The sequence below is a fragment of the Leucopleurus acutus genome, assembly GCF_964270905.1.
Source record: "Leucopleurus acutus genome assembly, chromosome: 1".
NCBI lineage: Eukaryota > Metazoa > Chordata > Mammalia > Artiodactyla > Delphinidae > Leucopleurus > Leucopleurus acutus.
This window is the reverse complement of record NC_139142.1, coordinates 82,573,911-82,585,004: the sequence shown is the minus strand read 5'-3', so window position 1 is coordinate 82,585,004 and position 11,094 is coordinate 82,573,911.

Sequence of the window (11,094 nt, the reverse complement as noted above, 5' to 3'; positions counted from 1 at the left end):
CCATGTAGCCACCAGGCCCGTGAGGGAGGGGAGCCCACAGACCCACAACACTGACACTGAGCGACGGGCTGTGAGGGGTCATCATGGATGCATGGGAGTGAGAAGGGGCCTAGCCTGACCTGGTTGTGTGCGTGGGGTTGAGGTTGGAGAGGTCACAGAAGGTTTTCTTGAAGAGGTGGTGTCTGAGCTGAGTCCTGGAAGACTGTTCACAAAGGCTTGAAACTTTGGATACAGAAGAAAGACCAATTAACGTGTTCACATTCGCAGCCACCATTTTTGCTTCCACTAAGCTCCTTTAGAATCTGGGCAGGAGGCTCTGACCAAGGGCCCCGGAGAGGAACATCTGTGTTTTTGATTCTCCCCGGTGTATTTTGGAAGAACAGTTCTTTCAACTCCTTCTTGGCTTCTCTTGCCTTCTGTGTTAGATAATGCCGCAGAGCCAGGAAAGCAATTAACCAAAGCCAGTAATTAGCTTTCTCCTCGCACGGGCATAATGCATTGAGGTTCTTGGCCGATGACATTTACTGGGGATTGTTCTGCGTGATATCTTCTTTGCTGGCAGTTTTGCCAGCAACATAGATGCCGCATTTCCTGAGCTTTAATTAGTCCAAAATCTCAGCAGCTCAAATCATGGTACCTTCAATTTGTATGTGTGTCAACATCCTGCACTTAAAGGCTCCAGGCTCCTTCCCGTATATTCCTCTTAGCACAGAGCCTTGAAACTGATAGATACACAGTCACCTTTTGAGAATGAAAGGGGATGAATGAATGAATGCATATCCAGGATAAGCTTTATTATCAACAGGAGTGAGTCTCAAAAAATTAACAAAACTCTACAAAGACTGATTAGGAAAAATATGAGGAGACACAAATTACGAATGTCAATTCAAAATATTTTCTCATTTTCCTTGAACTTTCCTCTTTGACTCATGGTTCATTTAGTAATGTGTACACCAAAAAAAAAAAAAAAAGGTGAATTTTTCTGTAAATAAAAAAAAAAAAGAAATGCTATAGGAGTTTTCATCTTGCCTAGAAGACCTTTCCCAGCCAGAGATTAGATAATAAGCACTATTTTCTTTCATTTTTAAAATACCTTCATTTAAATAAATATATTAATTTAAAATACCTTTTAAAAAAAAACCCAAAAAACCAGGAGTAAGTCTCAGAGCATGGGGTAATGTGGGAAATAGTTAAATTATTTCCTTTTTTTTCTGGATCTGCTTAATTATGCTAACACATCCCCCCTCCCCCCCACAAAAACAATACACACTCACAAAAACACAATAAATTCCAAAAAGAGGAGACTCAGGAAATAGTTTTCGGTCTATTTTTAAGCTCACAGGGGTTTAAAGACTGATTTTTTGTGAAAATGCATCTAATTCTGAAAACATGCTTTGTTGTGGTCCAAGAAAAACGTATTTTCTTTGAACGGCTTAGGTTTAGAACACACACACAAAACTCAGAAAAATACCCCCTCCAACCACAGTTATGGCTGAATGGGCAAATACAGAGGAGTGAAGGACCCCAGATGACATCCATAAAAGATAGCAGTGCTTCCCTTGACTAGCCTGGCCTGGTTAAGGAAGATGTGCGGGCCAGGTTCAGGCACCGGGATCTTGTTCCCCTCTTGGCCCCCCAGCCAGGGAAGTTTCCATGGCAACCTAATCGGATGCTGACCTAAAGCCTCACTGAGTTGTTGTCTGGTACAGAGACAGAACAGAGCAAGGCATACCCGTGAATCACTGCTGAGGCTGGGGGTCCCTGCCAAGGTGAAGGGGTGCACAGGTAACACACCTTGGCTCTGGTGTGTCTCTAGTAAAGACCCAGCTGTGTTTCCTTTTCTCCATGTCTCCCTCCATCACCTTGGATTATGGGTCTAAACTGAAATAGAAAATTGCTCTCTCCTAAGTTACAGCCCCAGCAACTAGGAACACCTACTGTATTCATCTTCCAGGCTCACACAGATAGGTTTAGAGATTAGATCTAAATAAAAAAGAATCCTTAGGCTGAGAATTATGGAATGAGTTACAAGAGTTACTTTAAAACATCCTTTTGGCAGTAGGGATGAAAGCAAGTGTGACCTTGAGTAATCTTTTCTGTCTGGGGCTCTGTTTCTTTATCTGCATTAGATAATTGCTACAGTTCCTTCTAGTTCTGACATGATATCATTCTCTAATTCTTCCCCTTCCTGCTTTAGGTCTAATATGCCCAAATGTAGACAGATCAGCTGATCAACCTGTGATTTAGTTGTGTGAGAGGAGATAGCTATACTACATATGGTTTCTAAAAATACTATGTGCTATATACACTATGCTATATAAGATTTCTGGAAATCCAAGGTTTGGTAACACAGTATCAGTCAGATGACTTGACTGCAAGGAAACAGATTCTGGCTAGTTTAAGCAGAAAGGGATTTATTACAAGAATGATCTGTAAGGTAACTCACAGAATCCCTGGGAGGGATTTGAAATAATGAAATATGGCCAAACCCTACCCAAGGTTGCTCTGGTAAGGACACTGCTCAGTTTATGGAGAGCTGGAGCATTTGTTTTAGCCTCCTAAATATTGCCAAATAGCTACCCCTTGAGTGTAGATTCTCTACTGAGGTGATCGACTGCTCCTGAAGTTGAAGCTGGTGTACGCATATCACACCATGCATGCTGAGATATGGAGAGGAAAACAGACGCTGCCAAAAAAGAGCCCTGTTATGACTCCCCACCTCCCAGTATAAAAGACAAACACTCACTTCACCAGCTGCCCTTGCTACTAGTAGGCTGTCGATTGGGTTCCCTTGCACCTGACTAACTATGAAGTTAGTGATACAAAGAAACAGGTAAAACTTTATTAATAAGCATAATAGAAATCAGATGGGTTTTTAATATGAAAATAATGACATGAATTAGCAAGATAAATATAGGATACTATTAGGATATTATTAAGGACTGAATTGTGTTCCCCCCAAATTCATATGCTGAACTCTAACCCTAGAAACTCAGAATGTGGCTGTATTTCGAGATAGGGCCTTAAAGAGATAATTAAGTTAAAATGAGGCCACGAGGATGAGCCCTAATCCAATATGACTGGTGTCCTTATAAGAAGAGAAAATTTAGAAGCACAGCAAGAGACCAAGGATGTGCATGCACAGAGGAGAGACCATGTGAGGAGGATGCAGTGAGAAGGTGGCCGTCTGCATGCCAAGGAGAGAGGCCTCAGGAGAAACCACCCCTGCTGACACCTTGACCTTGGACTTCCAGTCTGCAGAACTGAGAGAAATAAATTTCTGTTGCTTAAGCTTCTCCGTTGGTGCTAATTTTTCAGAGGCAGTCCTAGCTTGGATTACCCAAATTTTCTGAAATGAGTAAGATTTGAAAGTAAACTATGGCCTCTTAGGGATTACTTGCATTTATAATTAAAACACTAGCTATGCTGTATATGATTATGAACCTAAATCTGGAAATCAACCACCAGGAAATCACAGTAACATTTAATTTAGACTCTCAAAGGGGAAGGGAAGAAGTAAGTGAAAGCCCTCATAATTTATAAATTAAAAAATTTTGACCTTTGCGTGGATTCTAACCTTATTGGAAGGTGAGCATTATTAGATTAGAGAGTCTATTTGAAAATCATCTAGTTAGTTAGTACAACTAACTTGAGTCACTTCTGTCCCCTCCAAAAACCCAAGATACATTAAAAAAAAGCTATCATCAACAGTGAAAATCTATTCATGTATACTTGTGGGTGTGTGTATGCATGTGTGTGCTTTAGACTGACATGTTAGTTAGTGCTGTCCACCCATACTTCCAAGTTGTTTTCCTTTTAGGCAAATGTAGGATAGAATTTCTTTGTCCTTTTGAAGGCAGGCATGGTTGTATGACTTGATTTGGTCAGTAAAATGTGATTGGAAATGACGTGTGTCCCTTCCAGACAAAGGTTGTGAGAGCCAGTGCATAATTTTCCACCTTTCCTTCCCCTAGCCTGAGCAACAATAACAGACAACATTTGATTGTGTAACCACTAGCGGAAAGGGCCCTTGATTCTGGATGACGTGGAACTGAGTCTCCCATGACCCACAATAAACTTGTAGCGTAAGTGAGAAATAAGCCTTCATTGTTCCAAGCTTTTAAGATTTTATAGTTGTTTTCTAAAGCCACATAACTTAGCCTATCCTACGTAATATAAATGATAACAGCAATTCCAGGTGTTGCATTGGTCATTTTCTTTAAGAGCTGGAAAAGAGTCTTATGATTAAAAAGCGTAATTAGTGCAATTATAAATTTATCACAAAGAAAAATGATGTTTTATTTAGATGTAATAAAATAAGAACTAGAATAAGAATATACTATTTGGAAGTAGAGGATGAAATAATCAGTATAAATAGAAAAGATGATGTGATTGTCAGTCTAAAAACCCAAGAATATCAACTGAAAAATTATTAGAAATTCAACAAGAGGAATGTATTCAAAATAAATGTTCAGAAGTCAACATTTTTTCTTTGATGTCAGCCATAGCCAATTAGAAAATTTAATGGAAAAAAACAATATTTTTTAAAAATGTAATACCCTGTACAAATTCCAGAAGGATCAATAAATGATTGTTTTAAAGTTTGCAAAAAAGAAGTACTAGAAGGAAAATTAAGACCCTAATAAAACTGGTTACCTACAGGGAGTGGGGGTGATTGGGGTGAGGAAGGTGAGGGCAGAGGCAAGACCTCTCTGTGTATATCTGTCTCTACAGATTTGGTCTTATAATCATGGAAATGCATCATCTTTTCAAAATATAAAAATTCAATAATATATCAACTTGAAGAAAACAAACATGGATATTGGATCATGTGGAGAAGAGTTTCAATACTCTTCAATACTCTAAAAACAGGGAGAGGGCTTCCCTGGTGGCGTAGTGGTTGGGAGTCCGCCTGCCGATACAGGGGACCCGGGTTCGTGCCCCGGTCCAGGAGGATCCCGCGTGCCGCGGAGCGGCTGGGCCGGTGAGCCATGGCCGCTGAGCCTGCGCATCCGGAGCCTGTGCTCCGCAACGGGAGAGGCCACAACAGTGAGAGGCCCGCGTACTGAAAAAAAAAAAACAGGGAGAAACTGAAGAGGAAAACATGGTTAGATTTGCTATATACAAATCAAAGATTCTCTGTGTTAAATGACACCATGAATTAAGTCGAAATTAAATGAAAACCATGAAAATATTTGAGATATATATATATGACCAAGGAGATACTAATATATATTCATAATATTTTCAACGCAAAGAAAACTATGGGTACTCCAGCAGAAAAGTAGACACAAAACCCAAAAGATAATTTACATATAAAATAATACAAGTGGCCATCTAATCAAAGGAAAGCAAAGATCAATCTCACTAGTGATCAAATAAATAAAAATTAAGATGAGACATGATTTTTGGTTTCTCAATTTGGCAAAGATTAAGAAGAAAGCTAATACACAGCGTTGATGGTATTGTGATAAAATGGATGATTTTATGGTAAAAAAGTGAAAAAGCAGATGACAAAAATGTTTCTATTGTCCAATTAAAAATACACTCATATATGTTTGGAATAAAAAACCTGGACATAGGGCTTCCCTGGTGGCACAGTGGTTGAGAGTCCACCTGCCGATGCAGGGGATACGGGTTCGTGCCCCGGTCTGGGAGGATCCCACATGCCGCGGAGCGGCTGGGCCCGTGAGCCGTGGCCGCTGGACCTGCGCGTCCGGAGCCTGTGCTCTGCGACGGGAGAGGCCACAGCAGTGAGAGACCCGCGTACCGCAAAAAAAAAAAAAAAGAAAAAAAACCCCAAAACCTGGACATAAATATACAGAATGTTAACAGCCGTTACAACCTGTTGGCCATGCGTAACCTATATTTTTTACTTTTTTATTTTATTTTCCAAAATTTCCATGACAACATGTACTACTTTTATAAAGAGAAAATGTTTTTTAAAGAGAATGTGAGATAAGAATCTAAAGTCCCCTGCGTCCAGACTTCCTATTACTTTCTATAACAACCTCCTCTTTTTAATCAAATTCGAGTTGAACTTTATTTCCTGGGGCTGTCATCGTTAAAGATAACTCTTTTAAATATTTTTGTTTAAATGTTTTTAGTTTTTAAAATTTTTATTCATTTAAAATTATTTTGACGTTAATTATAATAATGCGACAGAAGTATTTCCCGTTTTTATTGCACAGCGTGGCATTAGCTGCATTATGAATTCATTAGTTCACACTGTGTCCCCAAGGATGATTCATAACACTGTCCTTTGGACAAATATGTTTGGACCTCTAAACAATGAATTTGAAAAGGAACTTTTGGGAAACAACTCATTTGTAAGTAGCTAGTGCTTCCAGATCTTGTAATTTGAATTTCTGATAATTTATTGTTCTTTAAAATTCCACTGGGGACTTTAAGAGTGTGTTCTTGTCTCCAGTATGAGACTGGACACTGCCCTGGAGGGACAGGCGGATGGGATCCTTTCCTGCACTTCTGGGAGTATCCACTAGGCACTCAACAAATGCTGGCCAAACAGAATAGAAAAGACTCTTGGTTCGGAGGAAGGTTGCTGCAGAGAGGAGAGCCCGCTGCTAACAGACTGCATTCCAGCAGTTTCCGGGTAAGGACCAGGCATTGTCTTTCTGGTCCCTTTGCCTGGATACAGTGAGCAGATTGCATTTCACTTCAGTGGAGCAAGGGTGGGAGCTAAGCTTGCCCATTTCCCCTTAGTCCTTTGTGGTTTTTCTCACTTGCTCACACCTGTTGAGACACTGAACTCCTGATCCAGCGAGGGGCTGCCTCCTGCACTCTGAGTTTTGTGTGTCTCAGACTCGAGCCTTCAAGGGCATACCCCTCCCAAGGTCAGTTGGCTTTCCGATAGAACATCCCTCAATTCCAAAGCCCCTTCTCTCTCTTTCTGTCAAAGTGCTCTGAGGAATGCCCCTTATCATTTTGTTCTTCCTAAGAGTCCACCAATAGAATTAAGCCGGCAATAACATAAAATTAAAATTTTATGATGTTTTGCAGGATACTCAGCTCTCAATTTACCCATATTTTATAGTAGGGAGATTGACCCTGTCCTCTTTCTAAAACTAAGCCATAAAAACCTCTACGTTTTCCAGGAATTTCCTCTCCAAGGGACACAGGCTTTTACGCAGAAGGCTCTTACTTCATGCGACAGGAATTTTAGTGGGGCAGGGGTTGTGGTTCAGATAATGTTATTCTTTTCTTACGGCTCAGCCAAACCAGAAACTCCTCTTCTGGTTGACCTGGGGCTTGTTTGCTGGTGAGTGGGTTTACGTGCCATCCCCTCTAGAACATTTCTATCTGCATTTAGGTCTGGGAGGCCGTAGCATCCATTAATTTTGGAGAAGCTGAGGGGTTCCCCTGGGGGGAAAAGATAGCCAGCACTCTGATCATCTTTGAAGCTCAAAGCAAGGCTGCTAGTTAACTGGGACCTAGAGGAGTTGTTTCTTAAAGTGTGAATCACAGACCACCTAGACTGAAATCACCTACGGAACTTGTTAAAATGGCAAACTCCTGGGCCCGGCCCCAGAATCCCAGTGCCTGGGGAGTGAAGCTCTAGGAGCTACATTTTTCCAGCCTTGGGAAATCTGGTCTCAAACCTCTATGCCAAATCCAGTTCTCTTTTTTACCACACGGGATGCCTCTCGTAATTCTATGCCTTGTTTAGCAAAGTTCTTTGTCCTTGTCTTCTCCGGGGGTTACAGTGACGCAGCCACTGCCTCGCATGCATTCTTCCATTTTTTTTCATTCTGCAGATATGTTTTGAGAACCTCCTATGTTCTAGATATTGGAAAATCTCAAGAAATCCGAGGATGGCATCCAAAGCTGCCTTTGGGGCCAGTAGCTGCAGTACAACAGTTTATATTATCATCGAAGGGTTCCCTGCCTCTTCCTCTTCTCCTGTTGGAGGCTATGTGCTAGAAAACCCTTGCATGTGGACCCCACCCCAATGAGTAAGCAGGGCCCTCACGCAGTCCTCTCTCCTTTGTGGCAGAAGCAGTGTTGGGTCACACCCACTTTGTATTTTGGCAGCAGCAACGGTGCCGGGGACAGCTGTCATGGCAGAGGGTGTTTGATGGTGAGATGTGATGGGAAGAGGGACCAGTGGGCCCGTTTGCACTTGCTCATCTGATTTTTGCTTAGGTGTGGTACCCTGTGTTCAGATTTAATTTTTCAACAGCTTCGCAGTTGGTCCAGGAGGTCCAAAACAAAAAAAACTCTTCTAAAGTCAGCAAGAAGCATCTGTTATTCCCAGAAATATTGACTGGCCCTTTTGGAATCTCATTGCATGACTACCTCTCCTTCCTCCTCGCTCACAATCCCTTCCTTCCTGTTTGCCCCCAAAGTCCCACCGCTGGTAGCCATCCGACTTCAGCTCACACCTTGCTTGTTTGTTATCCTCCACCTTCCTTGGGATAAAGAGTTGCAGGAACAACTTCAGAGGTACATTAGTCTACACAAGACAGGAGAAATGAGGAATAGTCCCTGGAGAAGTAAACAAGGGAAGTAGGTGTATGAAACCTCTCCATCCGGGAATGTTGAGCCTTTTGAGGCTTCTTAGAATCTTTATCTCTGCTCCATTTTGCTTTTCTAGCATCCATCAAGCATTTCTGAGTGCTTCACGCAGCATGCTCACTACAACCCATTTTACTGATGAGGAAACTGAGGCAGAGAGAGCTGCTCCAATTCACATAGAAGGTGCTGGAGCCAGGACTTACACCCAGACACTGAAGCTCTGCACTCTTAACTGCTCTGCTATCTGCCCTTCTCAAGGGATCCTGAATTTCCCTCCGCGTCCTTTATTAATGCCTGACTACCGTATTCCACCTTTTCAATCCCTTCTGCCTGATTCTGGACCCTCTGGGCCTGAGGTTGACTCATTAAAAGCCAGAGCCACAGAATTCTGCAGGCAGCATTTCCAAGGAGTAGGGGGACTCCCAGGAGAAGGGGATCTTTGCACCCCCCCCCCCCCCCCGGCTGAGCAGTGAGCCACAGGGGCACTGAAACCATCAATACATACACAAGGGAGAGGCCCACTTGTTGTCTGGGCCACTGTGAAAGGGTCTGTGTGCTGGCACCATCCAATGATCCTCTCAAGGCTCCAGGAGCAAAGGCAGAGAGGCAGCATTGAGGCCCAGAAGGAAACGTTCTCTCTTAGAGAGAACAGTGGGTACCTGTGCAGGGGAAGGGAAGACCTTGCATAGATTGTGGAGTCAGAGGGACACAGATTCAAATCCAGATGATTGCACTCACTAGATGCATACACTCAAGCAGGTTGCTTAACTTCTCCAGGCCCTACGGATAACGACTGCTTCACAACTCTGCCATTGTAGTTACGGGGACCGATACGAATCGTGTGACTAAGGCCAGGCTAGACTCACCGCAGGCACTCAGTACAGGGGCCATAGAGAATCCCCTTCTCCCCTTGACCAGCCAACCCCACCTCGTTTTGTTTTTCCTTCTTAGATCAGGCTGCTGTAGAAGTATGGAGGCTTTTTAGATTTTGGCTATTCGCACATGCTGATCAAAGAATGGCTGTGGCTGGGGAAAAGATCTTGAAGCAGATGATCTGGCTAATAGACATTTCTTTTAACATTTTATTTTTCTAGGAAGAAATCATCAACATACTGGTCACCAACATACTGACAGGCTCTCCCTTTGTCCACGTTGGGCTGATAACGGATGGGAAGTAGGATGGGGCGGGTGGGGCAGGTTTGTTTGTTGGGTCCGGTACAGCCTGACCTCATGGCCAGGGTGCTGTCCACTCTTACTCCTGTTAGTTGAGACTTTTGTGGTCTGGGTCCTTTTGTTTCTGCGGTATCAGGGGCTCTGATTAGTGTCCCTCCAATGAGCTTGTTGGCCTTTTTATGAATAATCTCGGCCTTTGGTTATTTCGTCCGTAGGTTAAACCTTGTGGGCTCACCCATCTCAATTTGGACTTCTCTTTAGGGTTAGTGAACACCCACATTTGCACGTCTTCTTCGGATCCCTTTCTGGGGTCTCTTGTTCTCTCTCCTACGTTGCTAATTAGAATGCACAAGGAAATGTAAAGTGAGCAACCACTGACCCCGGGGCACCCTGCTAAGCACCTCTTGCTGGAGAGTTTCAGAGAGCCTCACCTTTTCTTCATAATCTTTTGTTTGTATTCAATCCATGTGACTTGCTGTCCCTGCCAACTGAACCATTTTAGCAATTAAAATTTCATGAGTTGCTGTATGAAATACTGCAACTCGAGCCCAAAAATGCAACATCTGCTGTGCTTCTTTTCTGGTATCATATGGTTACCCTTTCCAAAACCAAAAAAACAAGATATCATGTTGTTTTGCATTCTTTGTCCTTAAGCAGACCTTTTTGGTTATTTCTTGAGATTTCCACTCTCCGAGATATATCTACAAATCATATTTCAAACCATCACCATCCTTACTTTGTTAATTACAGACCTACAGATGTTGCTTAATTTCAGGACGAATGTCCAGACATTTCAGTTTCCACTTCTTCCACCCCTCTGTTCACCAATAAATTCTGAGAAATAATGAAACCTTTCACTGGTTTCTTACCCATGTCTTTGAACATCCCAAACGACTAATTACCTGGCCCCTTTGATTTGTAAATGTTCAGGTTGTCCAACCAGTGCTTTTTGTGTTATTTTCCATCAGCTCTATTTGTAGAGTCTTTGAAGTAATACCACGGTATCCAATTTCTTTTATTTAGAAAAGTCCTTATCTGAGAGCAGTGGTTTTTAGCTAGGGCTGCATGTTAGACTTCAGGGTGGAACCTTTTAATAATACAGATGCCCAGCTGCCTCCCCACAAGGTATGCCAAGTTGGTAGGTTTGGGGTGGACTCTGGGTGTCTATCTGTTTTTAAAAGCTCCTGAATTGATTTTAAGGGCACCCTGGTTGAGAGCCACAATCTGGAGTGAGTCCCACGTCTGCAGTGTCCAGACCAGGCCCTGGTCCTCGGACATGGATCCTGGGCTCTGGCTTCTGTCACCTCTCCGTGACTGGAGGAGGGTCCATTTGACCTGGAACGTGGGCATGTGGGGAAGGTGAAGGGCAGCCATGAAAGGAGGAGG